The 22,112-nt window shown below is 37.7% G+C and overlaps 1 pseudogene; it reads right to left on the reverse strand.

Annotated features, from left to right (window-relative positions):
* LOC119189183 overlaps positions 1 to 22,112 on the reverse strand; it is an 82,510-nt pseudogene continuing 60,398 nt past the window's right edge.

The following is a 22,112-nucleotide window of genomic DNA, read 5'->3' on the forward strand; positions in this document are numbered from 1 at the left end:
CGGACATACAGCGTTACACTCTTCCTTGGTCCTAAAGTTATTGTGGTTGCCAGAGCAACCATGGTACTTGAACCGCTCGCACCGGTTGCGCTCATGGTTGAAGTGCCACCTGGTGGTGTTGAGGACCTGTCCGTCAGCGCAGCTACCCTCGTCTTTGCTCTCGAAACATACCGTACCTGAAGAATAAATAACATTGAAATATAGAGATACAACCCAATAGTGATTAATAAATACAGTAGTCAGTAAAGGAAAGCAACATAAAATGAACAAGAAATAATAATTGAGTAATTTCATGGATATTTCCTTTAGACGATAACAATATAACTCAAATCCCAAAAAATACCTTCGCTTCCAAATGGTTTTAAAACAAAGGTGCTGCAGCAAATGTACACCTGTCGTCAAGAGATCCCTTCAAACCACAATCACAGTAAAAGCATTCAACAACTTACGTGGTTTAGGGCAGCAGACCGAAGGTCTCGAGTCGTGTGGCGCGAATCTACACGCGTGTGTTGAGGGACAGGCGGCGGCGCTGGGGCCGCAGATCAGAGCGCCTGAGTCGTCAGGAGCTTGGAGAGGATCCACCCCTCCGGGGCATTGCGGTGACGGGGCGCAGCGAGCTAGCGGTGGGCACATGTCACCCTGTGAATAATGCAAATTTTAATGAGTATGAATCGTACTAATAATATTATAACGTCTAATTTTAGAATTTACAAGAGTTTAATCATTTTCATCTTAATTATGAACTGATGAAAATACAGACTTGAACTACTATATCAAATAAAGTTCTTGATACTTCAGAATAAAGTTTAATTTTGCGAGTATATCATATCAGTGAATACAAGGTATTTCATACCTCACAATCTAAAGGCACTAGTTCGCAAGTCTCATCTGGCTTGCACTTGGCCTCAGCGCAGGGATCTCTGCAGTCACATGTCGGACAACCCTTGTCATCGAGTTCTTGGCCGTGGGAGCAGACTATCACATCGTTGCAGCCAGGGTTCGGGCATTTGTGGGGAGCGTCGCAGTTGGGAGTGGAGTTGGTTGTGCGTGTTCCAGGAACCTACAATAAAAACCATGTATCTGTGTTGAAATAGGTGCGAACTAAATGCAAAAAATCATAAAACTTAGCTATTCTAACGAAATCAAGTAAATTTTGTAACTAATAAAAATTTTCCGTAAATAATTCAATTGACAGTCAATGGATTAATATTTGATAGATAGTTAAACTCTACTGAAATAACCACGTGTATTGGTAGCCGTCTTAAGTCAGAATTGCAAGCAGCAATGTAAGCAGCTAATTTGTATCTGAAGTTTACCTCGTTTCCAGCAGTATCGACGCACCAACACGTTTTGTCCGACCTCCTGCACTGCACCTGTTGATAGGTGCCGTCTTCCTTGCAGTCAGGCACCCACGTCCAGGCTGGTGGGTTACCGCTCTCTACAGCCGTGTGAAGCGCCAAGGCTCTGGATAGAAAACAAAGATAATTAAACTAATATAGGTACATTAAAGAATTGCGTGGATATGCTTAGAAATATATTTAATATAGCCATAAATACATTTTAAAAGCCCAAACTATTGTCATCATATTAAGCATAGGTATATCTAGGTAACTAATGTGAGCACTGTAATAATTTGTAACGAAAACAGAACGGCGTGGCTGGTTATTTGCATACCTATCCGCAAATATCCTACCCATATAAAATTAAATATCAATTGTTGTTAAAATTACGCCATAATATCGCACGATAGAAAAACCTTTTCTAGACCGTCAAGGACAAATCAAATTTTAACTACTAAGCTCATTCCTTTACAACACTCTGTCTCTTTACCTTCTCTGTTGGCAAGCTGTTTGATGCACAGGCTCAGTACAAGCAGTCCCGCAGCCTGTAGCACAACAGCGCTCGCCATGTCCACACTCCGCGTCACTTCTACGACCATTCACACGCGCCGTTTGAAGGCACCAGATACGGGCACTGGCCGGATTTCTTTGGTAGGCCTGTGGAACATAACTCTTGACTTAAAGAAAGATTATTTGAAACGAGGTTATTTGTCAGGTAGAGGTAAAACTATTTTAACGATTGTCATAAATTGTAGAAAGCGTTTCTGAGTGCGTTTGGGAAATTTATCAAATGAAGAACATAATCGGGCACTTTCCAAATAAAATTCAAATAAAAATAAATACTTTATGGAAATAACAATTAAACATAATCTATTCTTATTATTCAGAAACGTTCAATACACAAACACTCACACGCTGGCACCGGCGGGCAGTAATCAGCATCGCAAGCCACATCGACAGTGGCGCAGGCGCGTCCTGCTGGACAGGTAACACCGGAGCAGGGGTCCCGACATCTGCACGTGGGACATCTGCCGGCACCCAGCTCGAACCCGTAGTCACATCCCATGCGGCATGTCAGCTCCAGGCAGGATAGCTCATCTCGGACTCTGGTTGATAATAGTTGAACGTGATTTATACGTAGGAAAAAAATAGCTAAATTATATTCTCATTTCACAAAAACATAAATAGTTTTCTAGAAGTTTCGATATGTGATGAGGTCGATCAAGAACTTTAAGTGTTTAAGGATGACTTTTGCCATCTTTTTTATCAAGTTATGCTTTAACAATAAAATGTCAATTAGCTAATTCAGATATGTTTATGGCTAAGTCTTTCTATGTGACTAGACTTACTTATATAATAAAAATATAGCTATAAAGCCACTTACTTATCACAATCTACGGAAGACGCGTTGTGTGTGGTGGTCTCAGGAATCTCGGTACCGAAGGAGTCGACGCACCAACATCTTCCACCAGCGCATTGTTGAGAGTTGAACGAACCGTCAGGCTTGCATGTGGGCGGTGGAAGGGCAAGTTTCATACCATCCACCGTGCCTTCCATCTTCTCGTCGAAGTCCCGTAAGTACTCACACACTGTAGAAATAGTTATTTGTTTTGAATTTTGCATCAAATGAATGGGGGCAATGGTTCGAATTCCCTTATCAGTTACCACCTTCTTTTCTATTTTACATAGGTAAAGCCTAAACATTATCTATAGGTGTACCGTGGATTTTTTTGTTATTAATAGCAACTTACATCAGTTGCAATCGATTATATCACTCTTTCAAAATTGCTCATCATTTTTTAAATCGAGTGTCTAGGAAATCCATTTAAATTAAAATAAAATCGATTACTGCAAAACTATTGATTTAAACTCACTAGTAGGCGTATCGTCGACGCGGTCGGCTTGTAGTCGCATCTTGGCAGGATCGATACACACGGGCCCACAGCCGACAGTGGAGCAGCAAACCAGGTCGTTCTCGCAGTCGCCCTCTGGACAACTAATGGTTGAATTCAGACCGCAGAGCGCCTCGGCTTCTGAACCGCAGGCTTCGAAGTTTATCTGCAATTGAATTGAAATTTGTCAGTTAATTTAAATTTGAAGTCATGTTATGCAGTCAAGGACAGAAATCCATTCAGATGTTTCTGATGTAAAGATGTGAAGGCGATTATGACGTATTTTTCCTGTAAAAAATAGAGGTCTCAGTAAATTAGATAAGATGTACTGACTACGCCCTACAGGGTAATATAAATACAATGTTGACCAATCAAGGCGTGGTGAGTGAACGAGAAATCGTTACCCAGAACTATCCTTGTACCTAAAATTATCTGAATACTGACTGCTCCAAAAAGTATCTATTGCGGATTTGAATTGCATTGCGGAATTAAATTTTACGTACGCTATCAAAATTTGAATTATTTACCTCCATAACATCAGTATCATTAGAGTTATCAGCGTAATGAGGATCTGGGCAACAGACGGCAGAGGAGCTACGTCTCGTGTGAGTGCACACGTGACCTCCGGGGCAGTCTGACTCCGCACCACACTGGACCACGGAGCCGTCGTCATCTGCCGCTGGGACGCCTAGCTCACACGGGTTCTCGTATGATACTTTAGGACGACCTGTTGAATTAAGAAGAATGATGTTTTCAATTGTAACATTGATTTATCTATAATTATATCATTACTACTCAAAGACAAGTGAAGACTCTAGCAGAGAATAATTATTTAAATTCGGAGTCAGTGGGAAACTAATTGCTTTAATTTATTAATAATTGAAATATCTTTTAACTACAATATCAAACACAGCTTGATTATCTTTAAATGCTCCTTATTTCTCAAGCAGTAAGGAAATTAACTTACACACAGGATATCCAGTACAGAACTCTCCAGAGCACTCAGCGTCCTTAACCCTGACGCACTCCTCGCCTTCTCCACAAGGGAAACCAGCACACGGGTCATCACACTCGCAAGAAGGGCAGCCATCAGGGCCGGACTTGTATCCGTACTCGCATATGCCAGCGCAGAGGGCGCGGGCGCAGGAGGTGAGCTACGGGCACCGCTGCGGGCAGCGAGAGGGGTGGGAGAACAGTGTACGGAGGCCGAGGGGCCCATGGACCCGCGGAGCTTGTTGCCATCTGTGTCTACGCACCTGAAACAGAAGACTTCGTTGCTTGAAAAATATTTTTTGGTGATAGGATATTTGTATCTGTCCGGAGCACAACCACCTTACGGTCCGCTTCAGTCACCCAAATAAGTGTTTGATGTTGCGGTATCAGCCGATGTAAATCCGGTTTCAAACAGGCTGCTATAATTGTGTCGACTGACAAGGGGTGATCGTCTTCTTCAGTCGACACACTATATAGATTCTCGGACCCCATTCCACTTACCATCAGGAGCAATAGGGGTCACATTAACGTTCTCGTAAATTAAAAAAAACCGTATAGAAATTTAAACAAAGAAGAAAGTTTCGTAAAGTCCATTTTATAGTAGCAATTTACCTATTCTAGAATGTTCAGTTTAGAACTATATTTAGAATTATTTAGATTCGTCTTCCATTTGGGGAAAATTAAGATTTAATAATGATTTTGTGGATACTTGTAACTTGTAAGTGTCTCTTAACTGAACAGCAACTACTGCGACGCTTGACTTTGACATAATTCATTCATTACCTGTGGTCATTATTCACGAGGAAAATATACAAAGTTTCGGACAAAAATATCTCGAAAAATAATTAAAGTAAAACGTGAATGTCTGCCGACTTAAACGATTATAAAATTAGAAAGTTACCTCGAATGATTTCATACGTTATGAAGTTATTTTTTTCGCAAGTTTGGCATCAGATTTTATCTTGAACGTAGAAAGCAAGTCATTTTATGGAGTCGCTATTGGAGTTTATTTTAACTTACTTATGCGGTATGCAAATACCCCGCTTGCATACCTTGCGGCTGTTTATCTTATGCTACGTCTAATCAGAGCTTTGTAACAGCGTGAGTTGTGAACTGCTTTACTGGGTTAACATTTACGACATCTAATTTACCAAGTAGACTTACGAATACAAGACGTATTCTAGTGCTAACTATTTGCATTATATTACTGTATTGTTTCAACTATATGGTGTCTCTTGTGTACAAGGGCCATTTGTAGTATGATATATATTTCGGCAGCCAAGAAATAGTGACTGAATATATAATGTTTCAAGCTGTAGCCATTCAGACCTTGATGATTTAAAATTCTTGGTAGTGTTTCTACTGTTTATTGGCAGTTACCGCCAGAACGACTCGCCCGTCTCACGATATAGGTGCATAAAATGCTTACTCACCAACACACTAAACCATTCCTCGAGCACTGCTTCGACTCAAACGAGCCATCGTCCTTGCACTGAGGCACGTATCCCTTGCCTTCCTTCTCACTGACCACCAACAACTCAGCGAGCATTTTCTGTTGAGTGCACATGGTCACGTTGTGTGGTAGCGTGCAATGACGACCACACTCTCCTCCATCGCAACACTTTTGCATTGACGGACACTCAAGATCATGGGCGCATGGAGTCCCACATTCCAAGTCAGTGGTCGTCGGTGCTGGGCATGTACCAGCTTTTTGGAGTTCAAGGGATGCAGGGCAGCAGACGCCGTAGTCATTTCCTAAGAAGGAATAAAAATGTCAGTTATTAAGATTTTAATAGATTGGAAAACAATTTCGTAATATTGACAAAGGGAAATATTAAAGTAAAATTAATATTTTTGAAAATTCATATTTATACCTGATTCGACAAGACAACGGTAGAGCGGCGGGCAATTTGGTTTTCCAGGGTCTGTTCCGCAAAGGAACGGTCTGCTTGTTTCTGATATTAGTAGAGGTTCTCCTACTGGACATATGTTTTGTAAACTTCTGCCTCTTTTACCTGTAAATAGGAGATAGAAAGGATGAATCAATATTTATCTCCAGAAATGCTTAGTAAACACTACCATAATTTGTAAGGTAAAGAAATAACAAGAAAAGTTGAAAAAAATATTATAAACAAAATCATTTATTTTCGAAGCAATATTTTTTTATAAGCAACATAAGAATTTTATTTACTGCATTTCTCTGCACCACCCCAAGTTAAATGATCGAAAATACCTTCGTCATTTAATCCATCTTTACAAACATATGTATGTAAAGTGCTAATAAATATGTTTTTATACTTACTAAATATATTAATATATCCTATCAACCTGAACAGGAGCTTCTATCTATTGCTACACTAGTGAAAAATACTTACAAGTAGGCACAGGCGGGCAAGGTGGTCTTAGACAGGGCGCCTCCTCCAACTGACAAGACAGCTGTCCAGGACAAGTGACAGACGTACAGGGATCCCGGCATTTGCACAGCGGACAGCCTCGAGAATCAAGCTCAAAGCCGAGAGGGCACAGCATGCGGCAAGTGTGGGCGGCGCAGGGAGCTGCTCTAGTGCAGTTCACAAGACCAGCTGCTGGCGCACGGGTGCCGGGAACCTATATAGGAATAAATTAGTTCGGTTAGGGACTTGTCAAGTTATGATTTGATGAGTTTATCTAGACTAAAAAGTAATATCATAAAAAGCAGATAAGTTTAGAAGAACTCTCTAGTCGGAAGGTTGATTGAAATCAAATAATACTGTTTGATACAAACATGACTGTCAGTCATGGATACTTTGGAGTAAAAATATAATCAAATTGCGGTTTCATGAAATCACTTCAACATTAACAAATTTCTATTTTACTTAAATCTAAAGCAGTAATAAGTATGGAATACTTTCAAGCCTACCTCAAATCCAGCTGCATCGACGCACCAACAAGAGCTGACGATCTCGTTATCACACTGGATCTCTTCAAACTCTCCATCTGTGGTTCGACACCGCGGCGTCCTGAGGGACGGCAGCATCCCTCTACCGCCGCGGCTGTTCTCCGCTGCCAGAGCCCTCGATATTCTCTCCGTGGATAACTTTACATTTTCACAACCTGGGAAAATAGGAAGTTAATTGTGGGAATAGTTTGAATCAATTAAATGGAAGACATCTGCTTTTATTCAACTCGAATATGTGGTTGGCACAACAAGCTTTTGCAAATGTTGCAGAAAGCCCTTTGTTTTACATTTTAAGCTTCTGTAAGGTCATTTATCAGGCAATTGTTTTAAAATATCCAGATACTGTTGGAAGACCTAGGGCTCGAACCCAAGACCTCCCAGTCTGAAACCTTTCGCTAATTAAAAATAGCAACTATAATATCTCTGAAAATCAAATTCAAAGCTCTATATTTCTAATATTTTATTTTTATTTGCGATAAGTAGGGACTTATATAAATAGAAAGCAAAAATGTCAACTAAAATATCAAATCCAATTTTAGCCTTACTTCCTCTGCTTTCTCTTAGTAAGTATATTTACCGGTGTAAAGCGGGTCGACGCAGGCTCGCCCACACGACGTGTTGCAGCAGATTTTCTCTCCGCACTCGTCGTCCGCGCTGCACGGAGATGCTCGCGGTGGACATGAGGCCTCCTCAGAGGGACATCTTCCTCTTAGTTCTCCGTTTGCTGAGAGACAAGACACTTCTTTTGCAAAATACTCGTATGATTACGATATATTTATTTGATATACAGAGTATTAAAAAAAAAACAAAAATTAACTGTATTGTATTGTTAACTGTGTGTGTGTGTGCTTTTTTTTTTCTTTTATATTTTTTTTGTATTTATGTGTGTGTAGAGAAATAAATGGTTTAAATATTTTTATATTGTCAATGTATAGTAAAGATTAAAAAATATTCTAAGCATCACAGTGATGGAAAAAACAATTTCAATAACCATGATCCTTTCGATATTCTTTCATAAAATGAAGCATAAAATTATTGAAACAGCAATTAAAGTGCAGTAAAATTAGTGCGTTGTAGAAAGTGTGCAACGTACCGTGATGTAGGAGCAATGCGCACGCGCATAACAGCACCGCCCTCACCGACAACATCGACATCGCTGCATCACACACACCACCTCTGGAACAAATGAATAAATATAAATGTTAGAGTGTGATCAGTATTACGGACGGAGTCTGGAATGTGTGCCCGATATGGCAATAGGCTCGCCCTCTATCACGTCATAGTTGGAACACACTTGGCGACGAGTGGATACCCTGGTTGCACCTCTAGCTACCCCTTCAGCGATAAAGGCGCAGTGTGAGTGTAAATGCTAGTCTATTAATAAAATTAACCTACATCATATTTTATGTGCGTGCTTTTATTCAAAATACTTGTAAGATTTCATCATATTCTTACTGGTGGTCGTCCAGTGATCGAAATTAGACTGTCAACTTGAATATATTTGTAGCACATTATATACTTAAATTTATACTTAAGTTTTTCTGCACTCATCTATATTATGAACTTTAATTATGCCAAATCTTACACTTTTTCGTTCGCGTAATTTGACTAAAATAGAGTACCTACAACGTTTTTTTTATATTGTATGCCAGTATTTTTCGAGTAATATAGTATTCTTCGATCGCTAGATATGTCCTAATTCTTACTAGAGATACAGATCAGAAAGCCTGATTCATCGGAATAATTTATCATGGCGGGATTTGCAACATTTCTCTGGTAATTATTCATTCGAGTACACAATATATTGGCCACCGTCCCACCAGTAATAAGAAATAAGAATCTACAATCGGCAGTGCCAGTTCGAGTCTCAAAGTAGTCTGTTTATTTTATAAGCGAGGTGTCCAAAAGGTGTTTGTTTTACAATCTGCTTTGATTCATGTGCATAATTTTAATGATTTAAATAAAACAGCCTCGACCAAGTGCAGTATTTTTCATTTATACCTTCAAATAAGGTGAAGTTTTGAACATAAATTACAAAATAGTAATATGGGATTCCACACATAACAGACTAGTTACAAAATTTGTTGTTTCGCTAGTCGTCACATAATTGCGAATACGACTAAGTTTTTATAACATACTTGACGCATTATGTCATAGTTTATCGAAGTTTTCAACATGTGGGCTTGGCTATGAAATGAATGCTGTATGGAATTTTCTGTTGCGTTTTATTGTAAAATTGTGTAAGGTGTATTTTATTCGTTTATATATCTTGAAGTTATATATCTATAATAAATACACGCCTATATTCCCATAAGATTATAAGGAAACATGACGTGCTGCACGCAGGGTTAAAAAGACCATGAAAATGACATGCTATACTTCAACCTTTAATGATTTATATCGACACTCATATTTGTATTAACACAAAAAATCTTACGCTTTTTATAAAGTAATTGCTTTAATATTAAACTAAAGTGCCGATAAAAACAAACTACATTTAGATATTTGTCAACGAATTATGACTCCAAAACTTAAAAATTTTTCTTTCTATTATTTTTTCAAACGAAAACTTTGGGATTCGAGAAACTTATGTCGTAAATTATTACCTTGATATAATTTATTGCACTTTTATAAAATTCTTCTAATTTGGAAGTGGCAATGGGCGATAACTTACCTATATAAACTGCCTGCGAGTTCAATTTACTTACAAACATAAATAGTTTTGATCTTTAAATATTTATTTTGCGTCTGGTACTATGGAATCAAATCCATCGCAGTTTTTTTCTACAGCTTGATGTACCTAAATTAATGTCTATAATTCCTAGACATGTCATACAGGATCGATTTGTAAAAAAAATCCAGGAACAGTAGTTTAAGAGATCTCAAAACCTTTATTAACCGACTTCAAAAAAGGAGGAGGTTATCAAATCGAAGTGATTTTTTTTTTATGTTTGTTACCTCAGAACTCGCTCATTTATGAACCGATTTGGAAAATTATTTTCTATACTTACTTTACCTCTATAAAATTAACCTACATGAATTTGTAATTGTTGTAATGAATTTGTTGCCATGACCATCATAATATAATAATCTAAAAACATAATCATTTGTAGAGTATACAGATGGTCCACAATGTGCAAGCGAGCGAGCTATGAATTTTGATAGGCCATTGTTACATTGTACACGCATACCCATCATGCCTCCGATGTGATTCATTCATGTCTGACACCCAAACAAGGATCTCAACCTTGCAGCTATTAATTGAACACCATTTTGAAATTATTGCGTTAATATTTTAAGCGCGGAACACACTGTTGAACGTTGTTTTTCATTAGTAATCCAGAGATTCGAGAAAAATGTACGAGTGCTAATGACTCGCTAAGGACATACAAATAATTTACAAAGTGTTGAATGCGTTGAATTAATACATTATTATCACAAGACTGCGGTTGTTCTTCTGAATGAAATTCAAATCTTCTCGCTCGAAAGGAGTTAAAAATGGAAGAACACGATACCATGTTTCCTTCTGATACAATCACCATCGTAATTAATGCGATGTTATATTGTTTTTCCTGGTACTGATCTCAGATTTTTTTCCTGAACATTACAATTGCGAGGACCATAACTCAGGGTTTACTGGTAATGTATAGGCTATGGATTGGAAAGCCGTGTGCACAATATTAGATCAGATAAAACTTCAGTCCTTAGCATTATCCTTTTTACTCCAAAAAGGATGTTACATAAATTTCACATTGGAATAGAATAGGAATAGCCAGGAAGACTACGATCCCGTTTAAGTGACCACTATATTTAGTAACATCAAACACCACGACATAAAAGAATATCCAAAACTAAGCTTTACCATCCAGCACGTCGCAACAGACGGTACGGCAGAACGCACTAATGAAGATTCCTGGCGTGCGCCTGAGCGTGTGTCCTCGAGACGCCGCGGTTACGTACTGTACTTTCCCGCGCCGATCGCGTGCGGAATTCTAAACAAACTTACTGGAGCAGGTTTCATTTTTAAACGGTTGTATTTCACCCGATGGATTGAACGGGATTTCAAATGGTTCCTGAAGATCGATAAGTTTGAATGCGAAGTAGAAATAATTTATAAGTCTTAAGAGACCCCGTTTCGTAGACAATTTACTTGGAACATGAAGCAAGAGTTTCTGAATTCGACGAACACATTTGTTTTGTCTTTATTGGTTTTATAAAATAGCGCTGAGTTGTATTGAGAATTTGAAACTGCCTGATACGTCAATAGACTTGCCTTCTATTACATCACAGGACATAAATAATAATTAGTATAAGTATGCATGGATTAGTTGCGCTCACCGCACTTCAAGAATATAGATGCATTAATATTATAAAAAAGTTTCTTTATGAAAATGTATTATTACCAAAGAACACATTTACCGTATGCCTTTCTTGAGAATAGAATTTTGCATTACGTAATTATTACTACCCTATAGTAATTTAGGTTCTAACTTCCAATATTCAGTGAGATATTGGAGGAGCTATATTACATATAAGACAAGTGTCTTGATATCAGATAATATAAGATTTACGGGACACATGTAACTAGATACAGTTGAGGATTACCTCGCTTAATGAAATATCGATCTGTCTTCAACGCTTATTTTATGTAAATGAATACTAAAGTAGATTTATTGTCATAGACGAAGACTTTCGATTGTATTTTTGAATTTAACCGTTGTCATTTAGTTGTGTTATTATAAAATACGTTCTTTTTTCAAATCGAGCCAATGAGTTCCCGCTCGTCACGGACGTTTTATCTGTCCGCCGGATGTTATTATTTCTTATGTACGAAGAGGAAGTGATGTAATGACCCATCGGCCGCATGCTAATTAGACAATACTTTCACCGATTTAGTTTGCGTTGGTCGATGAACTCCGGCGCAATCAGTCGGAGCGTTCATAGACAATTTAACATGGCCGTTGACATTGTTACGTAACTAATTGCTTTCTTATCTTGTTCTATTAAGCGGTTTGCTTTGGTGTGGTTTATTTGTTTATAAAGACATTTAAAAGATGTACTTAATGACTTTGACATTGTCTAGCAGTTTACATTTATTGGCTTAGATGTGGTTTAGGCTATAGAAATCTATTTTGATGTACCTAATTTAAAACAGAAATATTCTAGTATCTTCTAGCCACCCATCTGGCTTAAACTTTTGACTGCCTCGATGGCGCAATGTAATATGTGCCCGGTATGAGTACAACTACCGTGCTGAGGTCCTAAATTCGAATCCCGGGTCGGTACCAAAAAACTATTGCAACTGGCTTTTTCTAATTTATAAAAATTACTCTGTCGCCGCTGGGAGACAGGAAGTTGGCGGTGTGGTACCCCTGTGACTCGGAAATCCCATAAAGCAGTTGATCATGCACTTATAGACCATGAAGGAACAAAGAGTGCTCCTGTGTATTGCGCACATACGTGTGCACTATAATATCTCCTGCGTACTATTATCACCGTTGAGATTGACCGCGAAATTCGGATAGAAGGTGATCAAACTGGCTTAAATGACCTAATATTACTGTTATATTGCTTGGATAAGCTAAAACTTATTAATAGCCTTTATAAAAAAGTAGTTTTGTCTATAAAAAATAAGCGCTATAATTAAATGACAGATAAGTCTTATATCTTTATTCAAGTCATGCCAGGGGAGCGAATCTTCGTGTAAAACTTAACCAAACTCTCACAATAATGGTTACTAGAGGGAAACTTTACCGTCGGGCGCTTCGATTCTCGGCTTTATCTATCGCGCAATAATGGATTTACCAAACTGTTCTTCAATATTGTTAATATTAATGATACTTTGGTACTGACTGTATAATTTTCGTTATATAGCTATAGCCTAGTTGTCATAGGAACAAACTGCTGAGACGAATGTCTGCAGTTTAAAATTCATGGGAATGCACCTCTGACTTTTCTAAAGTTATGTGAGATTTTTTTGTGCATTAAAATTTGCTTTAAGTGAAGGAAAACATCATAAGGAAACCTGCATACCTAAGAAGGCCTCTATAAGAATTTTGAGGGTATGTGAAGTCTAATCCGCATTAGCCCAGCGTGGTGGACTAAAGCCTAATCTCTCTCAGTAGTAGAGGAGACCAGAGCCGAGCAATGGGACAGTATTTAATACAGGGTTGATATTATTACAATATGTTTGTGGGTAACTTACTAATTTAAGGCTTAGTTACAAATGTTGCGTATGCGGTACGACTATGATACTACGCTGAGGCTTTGGGTTCGAATCCCAGATCGAGACAAAAATATTGTGACTGGGTTTATTTTCTTCTCAAAAATTACTTAATTGGAGCGCCGAGTCAGGAAGTCGACGGTGTGATACCCCCGTACCTCGGTTAGCACGTGAAGCCGTTGGTCCTGCGCTGATCTCTCTTCGCTCCTGCGGATTGCCGTCTCAAAGGACTATGAGAGTGAAGGAATAGTGAGTGCATCTGCGTATTGCACATAGACATACAGATAGACTATGACGTCATGACGTAATATTATGTTAGCTCATGCCCGCAGTTCCGCCCACGTGAAAAAAGTTTTTCTGGATAAAAGTACTGCTATAAATTTTCCCGAGTTAAACTGGCCCAAGTCCTTCCCAGGGTCATAAACTATCTCCATACCAAATTTTAACGAAATTATTTCAGTCGTTAATCCTTAAAAAACAGATTTACTTTCGCGTTTATAATATTGATATGGACTGTTTATTTTAGAATAGTTCAAAGTGGTTAACTTGATAAATATAGTCTAGATAACATACGTTGAAATACATTTTTTGAAGGTGAAGCAATTGCACCAGCGTACGGAGTATAGTGGGTGAACCATAGACTGAAGATATCTGTGATCTAATACGTGATAGTGTCACCTCTTTCGTAGAATATAACTGTCTGTGGTGTCACCAAACGATTTAAAATATCAGTTACAGAGTTAAAAAGTGACATATCAATTTACTCACAAGGGCCACAATACCGTGGAGCTGTCATGTTGGCAATAAATATTCTGATGTCCCCCATTCTTCTATACGTGATCTTTATGATAAATTAAATTATCATTATACGTTCCACAGCGGTAAATATCGCAAACAATAAAAAAGCTTCAATTCATTTTGAGAACGCAGATTTTCATCACAACTTTTAAGTTCCTAGCCTTTTTAAGCCTTTTAAGAGCCTGTTTCTTTGAGTCTCGGATTGCATGATAAGCCCTTTGTGCCCGTTTAGTTAAGAGGTAACGGTTGAGCCAGATCAGATGTCTAGCGGGAGCGTGCAATATGAAACTGTACAACAGAGATTAATATTTATAAATATCGTTTTTTTTTTAATACGGGGCCACGGGGACAGCAATGTGACCTCACTGCACCTGATGGAGTACGGTCCAATAGAAAATCGACTGACGAGAGACGATTACCCCTCGAGTCGACACAATTATGCCGGCCTGTTGGCACCTAATATACACAGGTTAATTCCGGAACGCGATACACTTACGTGGGCTACTATGGCGAGTTTTAACGCCTGGTGTACGGTGGTCGCTATGAGGACGCATATAAAATATATCCTGCCACCAACAATATATATACTTACTAAAATATTTAATTTTCATTGGGAGACGAGAATGTTGATGTCTATATAAAGCTGAAGAGTTTGTTTATTTATTTGAACGCGCTAATCTCAGGAACTACTAAACCGATAATGTTTTTCTTTTCACTAATAGCTCTGAGTGCTATAAGCTACTTGTTATCCAGGGGAAATGAAAAGCGGGCCTTTTATCCCAAAAAAACATATTCACGCCGGCAATTTCAATAAAAGTAGCCTATAGTACTTAAGAGTATTGTAGCTTCCTATCAATGAAAAAAAATCAAAATCCATTCACTAATTCCTAAGATTACCCCCTACAAACAAACAAAACAAACAAACTTTTCCTCTTTATAATATTAATATAGAATAATTAGTTGAATTCCACCGCATTACATCTTCCAGCTAATCTGCACATTTATAATCATGATTGAACGTGTCAATAACAGCTGAGCTCGATTTAGCGGGATATATTGAACCCACAGCCACCGTTGCGGAGTAATTGGGTAACTGCGTAGATTCCTCGGGGTTTCAATAAGAAATTTTATTAATGCGAAAATTTTACAATTTGGATGTTTGTAGAATTAAACCTAAAAGCCTCTAAACGAATTTGAATGGGATTTATCATACACAGACCATATTTTCCTGGATTTGTGAGGTACTCTTACCCTGGAAAAGCATACAGTGGGAATTTTATTTCAAATTCCTTACGAGAGGATATTCATTTTTACCTTATTTTTGAATAAGACTCGCTCCCGTATTCATAAATAATACTATCAGTATGTACACATCGCCCAAAAGCATAGTGTCGGCAATTTCATAGTTTTCTTTGGCCTTGTTCAGCTTTGTTTATCTGACAGCCAAAGTAAGTATGAATCTCAATATGAGCTAATCACTGCGCTCCTATGCCTATATATTGTGAAGGCTGTCATGCCGAAACTGAGAAACAGACTTATTAACAAAGCATTGCTCCGTACTTAGTTAAGTAACGTTTGTGAATACAGGCCTCAGTCTAGCGAAATCGAACATATAAGTTGTCGCTAAAAATAGCCAAGAAATAACTGACTAGCCTGATCCTTTATGATACCTAAGACATAATATTTCTTATATATACTAGCGATGCCATACAATTTATCACAATAATATGTTAAGCCATGTAATATGTATTGACGTTATACGCTATACAAAATCCGCGTGGAATAAACTTTGTCATACAGAATGCATGACATTGACAGCGGATTTATTATTTAACAGGAAAAAATAAAACGCGAGCGTATTTAATTTTTTTTATTTAGTATCAAGTTTGTATTTGATTTAAATAAATAAGGGTTTATTTTTATTTTGTTAATCATATTTTTTCAGCTAGTGTTTAACACATAAATCAGTTTGATGATGTCACTATTTAATATCAATATCTCGGTGGTGTATATTTGTATTACGGGACGCCTGTACACACTGATGAAAATGACAGGGTAGAAAGTGTGTGCACCCTTTGCGCCTCTGCCTTCCCCTTCAAAGGTGTGCGTAGAATCAATTAATAGGAATTTTGGTACTTAATGATTGAGTTGCGTATTTAGTTCATAATATACACTTAATAGTAGTACTTAATACTAGCATTTCATTGTTAATTTTTTATATACTGTATATTTTTGTACAGGTCTATACTCTATACCGAGTCGTAGAAAATACTGGCGGAAGCGGAACCATCACTTATGCATACGGTCATACTGTTATTAAGATTGTCGCAATTTCTCAAATCACATTCCATATTTTAAATGTTAGGTTTACCCGGAATCCAGAGGCAGTATGTGATTTATTCGTTGCTTTTTGAATTCAATATACAATTTAAAACAACCCGCTAATTCGGTAATTAGGTTACTTTAAAACCAAACATTAAAGGCGAATGTTCACGTGAAGTCGGGTATTTCATGCACGCTCAACTCTGAACACAAATGCTTACGACTAATGCTATGTGAAATTAATTTGTGCCGAATGAAATTACGCGACAAATTAAAAATAATTGAAGAGCGTTCGAAAATGGTTTTAACTTCATAGATTATTTTTAATTATTTAGACCCAATACATCATCAGTTAGTTATATTATCAGTACATGAGTCCTTTATAAAGTTTAGTCAAATATAAACACAAACACAGATACAAAACTAATTAATACACTAGATGCAAAAAACTGATTATAAATGCAAGATTCTCTACTGATTGTATGTATGCATTCTTTAAAGTGGAAACCATGGCTCGAACCAATATGTTCGCGGATTCTTTTCTTCGCCGCACCATTAAGGCTTTGAAATAGCTTACCGATGTTTGTTTTAATTTTACAAATGAGTACACTGTATAGGATGTAATTTTCGTTTAATTACAATGGTCAATTCTCTTTATTTTAAAGGTTACAATTTATTAATTGTACAGTAAAGTAATTTGTAATATTGTACAGTTATTACAATAATTATTAATTGTGTTTAGCACGGAGGGTGTCCGGTGAGATCTGGTATCTGTTACATAGCTCACCCTCAGCGCGCGTGTTCCCTCCTTCCTATAATCCTAGGTCCTTCCGCCGTAGCGTGAAGAACTTAAGTATGCTAGCATGATTGTGTCCAATGGCATAAGATCTAGACGGTATTGCGCTTATCATCAGATGCAGTGCAGGCATTATGTCGCGCCGTAGTAAATATAGGTATGAAGAATAAAGTATAATATCTATCTACATGAACTAAAAATATTTGCATTTGTTTATTCATGTCGCCATTTAGATTTTCATCTATCAATATTTTCAAATCAAACATCTCAAGCTTAGAACAACAGAAATTCATCAGGATTTACGATCCATTGCAGATTGCGAGATATTTTCAAAGATGTGAGTGACCTCTAAGGATTTGTTTGTTCTGGGGTTTATGATCGACTAGCTTTGGCTCACGGTTTAACTTGGGATTGTTTCTGTCTGTGTATGTTCTTTATCTCTGATTAAAATTTCATCAAAATCGGCTTATTAGTTAAACACTTAAAATACAGATTGAGAATGCACATCATTCAAATTGATACCATTAATATTAATTTTGAATGACAAGTAAATACCTTAAATATATATTATATTATAAATTGTCGACCTGTGATATAATAAAAATTCCCCAATTAAACTAATTAGGATCGTATTGGTCTGTATGAAGATTCAATTTCGAGGTAAAGCAAACACTTTGTGTGCGTTTTTCCAAAATAATTTGTTCAAAATTGCATCCAGATTATAATTAAAATAAATCATAAGTTGATCAGGCGTCCAATCATAAATTAGACTAAATTATTTAATTGTTAACTCGGCAATTCTCACTCCTATATGTCGTAAGATGTGAGTGAACTCTACCGTGACGTGGCGAGTGTGACGCAACATCGGGTGAAAGGCGCAACAAATGCACCGAAACTACGCAGTCCAGATGGTGCGTCATAAGTTTGGGCATTGGGACATTATTACGATGGGGTCAGAGCAACCAGGATGTTAGTCGTGTTCCTTATCACGACGTTAAAGTGTTTGTAAAATTAGCAAAATACGATTCATATCTAAAAATAGGTATAAATGTTGATATTATTACTGTTACAAGCTAAAGGTAGGTGTATTTTTTGTTTGAACGGACAAATCTTTGGAACAGTTTGAATTTTGAAAATTCTTTCAATAACTATAATATTTAAGCCCTTTACAGTTATATTTTTTATCTAAATGGAACAACTATATTTATTTGAGTTGTTGCTCGTCCATCTGTTTACAGTAAATTCAAATGTCAGGTACAATTAACTTAGTCTTAGAAACAAATAAATATCCACCTCTTTTATAAATAATTCTTGAAATCTGATAATTTTTTACCCCATACCTTTCGTATGCGTTGCGTACTATAATATTTTCACGGTTGTTACAACATACAATTACAAAACTCACGCCAGATATGATGTAATCGATATAAGTACATAGTTGTTTACATTTCTGTGACGGCGAGTACCTCTCTTAGTTACGAAACTTAATGTTTTGGAGTTTCGGCATGTTAAGTATGCAATACGGGACACGAGTGAAACAAACGCTGGCTCGTAACGCACTAATTTATTAGCCCATCGACAAGGGCGTGTACGCAGCACGCTATACTTATAACTACATATATAACACCTTCTCCCCTTCAAAAGGACACAATACAAAGAAATACTAATACTATACTTTTTAAGAATAACAATTTTACACCTTATAATTAACTCTAGGAATCGGTCGCAATAGTCTAACAGTACTCCTTGAGGGAGGCACCTCTGTTAAAGGTGACGACAACGATGACCGCGTGTCCACGTCCTCCGGCCTCGGTTCCTCTTCCCTCACAGTCGGGGGCGAGTTAGGCGCGACGGTGACGCACTGCTCACTTTCATCGTAGTTATCGCCATCCATGTAGTCATAACTTTGGGCATCCTGATCGCCTCGGAACAAAATAATTTGGTTTTGTGCTTTTTAATAACTTTAAATGCACTACATCTTTAATTAAATATAAAACCTTTCCGAGTCTTTTACAATAATTCCTTTGCACCAAACAAACTTATTACCATTAAAATATTTTTGTATAAAACTTTGTCATTAACACTATAACACTGTTTTACCGCCATAGTACTTATTCTGCGAGCACTGTTGTTGTTTAACACGGTCAGTAAGAGATGTGATTGACGACGAGGACGGCCGCACGGGCTTAGGATTAAGTAAATCTAAACGTGACCTAAGATTTTCGCCATATACTATTTGAGCCGGAGAAAGGCCTGTGACAGAGTGTACCGAATTACGATAGTGAAATAAGTATTTTAACAAATTCAATTTACTGGTTTTGATTATCCGATGACAGTAAACTGGTTCGAAGGCCTTTCTTAATTATTTTCACATAGCTTTCTGCTTGCCCGTTACTCGCAGGGTGATAAGCCGGCGATGTTATATGAGTTATACCATTGAGTAAGCAATGCTGTTGGAATTCTTGTGATGTAAAAGCTAATCCATTGTCACTTACTATAGTGTGGGGACCCCAAATCGAGACATAAATTCGCAAAGTTTTTCAATTACAACACTCGTAGTACATGCATTGGATGTGTCATATACTTCTACCCACTTGGAGTATGCGTCTACAATAATTAAATACATCCGGTTATTAATAGGTCCTAAAAAATCTAGATGTACCCTCTAGAATATTTTCGGTGGAATTGCCATGTTGCCAGGGGCGCACGCGGCGGTGTTGGTCTGAGTTGAATGCAAATGTTGCATGCACTTATCATTTTTCCAGTGCATTATCTATGTTCGGGAACCAAAATCGTGAACGCGCCTCTGCTTTTGTTTTACTATACCCAGATGAGAGTGGTGTAATTCATTTAATACAGTACTCTGCAGAGCTTGGGTATAACAACTTTGTGACCCTTCATAAGGCACCCATTTTCAAAAGCCAACTGAAGTCTACATTTATGATAAGGTTTTAAACCTATATTATCCATTTTCCTAGGCCAGCCCTGTAAAACGTATTGTATAACTTTACATAAAGTAATATCCTTTCGCGTATGTTCGCGTAATTGATCTAAGGTTATCGGCAAATTACCCTCAAAAACAAAGTTTACGTATGCTGCTCGGTCGTCTGCAGCGGCGGGCACAGCGGCCGAGGCGGCCGGATCATGCACTTGCCCTCCACCGCCACCGACTTCGGGGAGGCTCGCGCGAGACAAATAGTCCGCACAGTTATCGGCACTACGAATGTACTCGATAACATAATTATATGCATTGAGAAAAATTGCATATCTTTGCAGCCTATTTGCCGATACCTCGGGAATACCTTTGTGCGGTCCAAATATAGTGACAAGTGGCTTGTGATCGGTGCGCAATATAAAAGGATTTGCCCGCCCATATAAATATTGGTGGAATCGTTTCACGCCGAAAACTATCGCAGTTGCCTCTTTTTGTATCTGCGCATAGCGCTTTTCTGCCGAATTTAAGGTACGCGATGCAAATGATAATGGCCTTTCCGCGCCGTCTTCCCCTACTTGAGACAATACTGCCCCTAATCCATTTGGCGAGGCATCTACTGTTAAAATTAGTTTAGACTGAGGATTGTAATGTGCAAGAACTTTGTCCGATGATAATATTTTTTATTTTACAGAATGCTTCGTTATGGCTTTTACTCCAAGTCCATTTGATACCCTTTTTAATAACTCATATAAAGGACTTAAAATACTGGAAGCGTCGGGGAACAAAATTTCTGTAATTAACCAGGCCTAAAAAGATTGTAACTTATTTACATTATCCGGTACCGGAGCGCTTAAAATTGCTTTAACCTTATCCGGTGACTTTTTAACCCATTTTTATTAATTACATATCCTAAATAATTAATTTCATCTTTAAAGAACTCACACTTATCTTTTTGTAAAATGAGTCCCGCGTCTTGTAATCTTTGCAGAACAATGTGAAGTCTTTCTAAATGCAATTTGCTGTTGTCGGCTGTAATTAAGACGTCGTCCAATAAACATAACACGCCGTCAACACCCGATAAAATCGACTCCATAGCCCTTTGAAAGATTGCCGGCGCACTTGAAAGGCCGAATACCATACGCGTGTATACAAAAAGACCCCGGTGTGTATTTATACAAGTTATACACTGTGATTCTTTGTCTAATACAAACTGATTATAAGCCATAGAGAGGTCTAACTTGGAGAATTGTTGGCCTCCATACAACTTGGCGAATAACTCATTAACAGTAGGCAATGGATATTGTTCTACCAAAAGTTGTTTATTTATTGACACGGAGTAATCGGCGCATATTCTGACGGACCCGTCGCGTTTCAGTACCGGAACAATAGGCGACGCATACTGCGTGTTCGACCGGTTTCAGGATACCTAAACTTACCAAGCGATCTATTTGTTATCTACTTTGTTACGTAATGCGAAGGCTATCGGGCGTGCCTTAAAATAAATAGGTTTAGCATCGTTTTTAATCTCAGTTTTATTTCGTATTTGTTAAACTTACCTAGTTTGTCTGAAAATACCCGAGGAAATCGTTTTTGTAAATTACTAACGTCGGGTTTGGAATTATTAATAAAATTACAAGAATTGAGTTGTAATTGAAAAGCACTGAGAAAATCACGGCCCAGCAAAGGCGGACCCCTGTCTCGTATTATGTAAATGTCAATGGAAGTTGCTTTCCATCGTATTCTATGGGAACATTTATTACCCCCGAACATTTCATGACATTACCTGTATACGATAATAATTTCTTTACGGTATTTGACAATGGTATGTTACTGAAATACTGACGATATGTTTTTTCATTAATAACCGTCACGGCC

Source organism: Manduca sexta, chromosome 13 (assembly GCF_014839805.1).
Source record: "Manduca sexta isolate Smith_Timp_Sample1 chromosome 13, JHU_Msex_v1.0, whole genome shotgun sequence".
In the NCBI taxonomy this organism is placed as follows: domain Eukaryota; kingdom Metazoa; phylum Arthropoda; class Insecta; order Lepidoptera; family Sphingidae; genus Manduca; species Manduca sexta.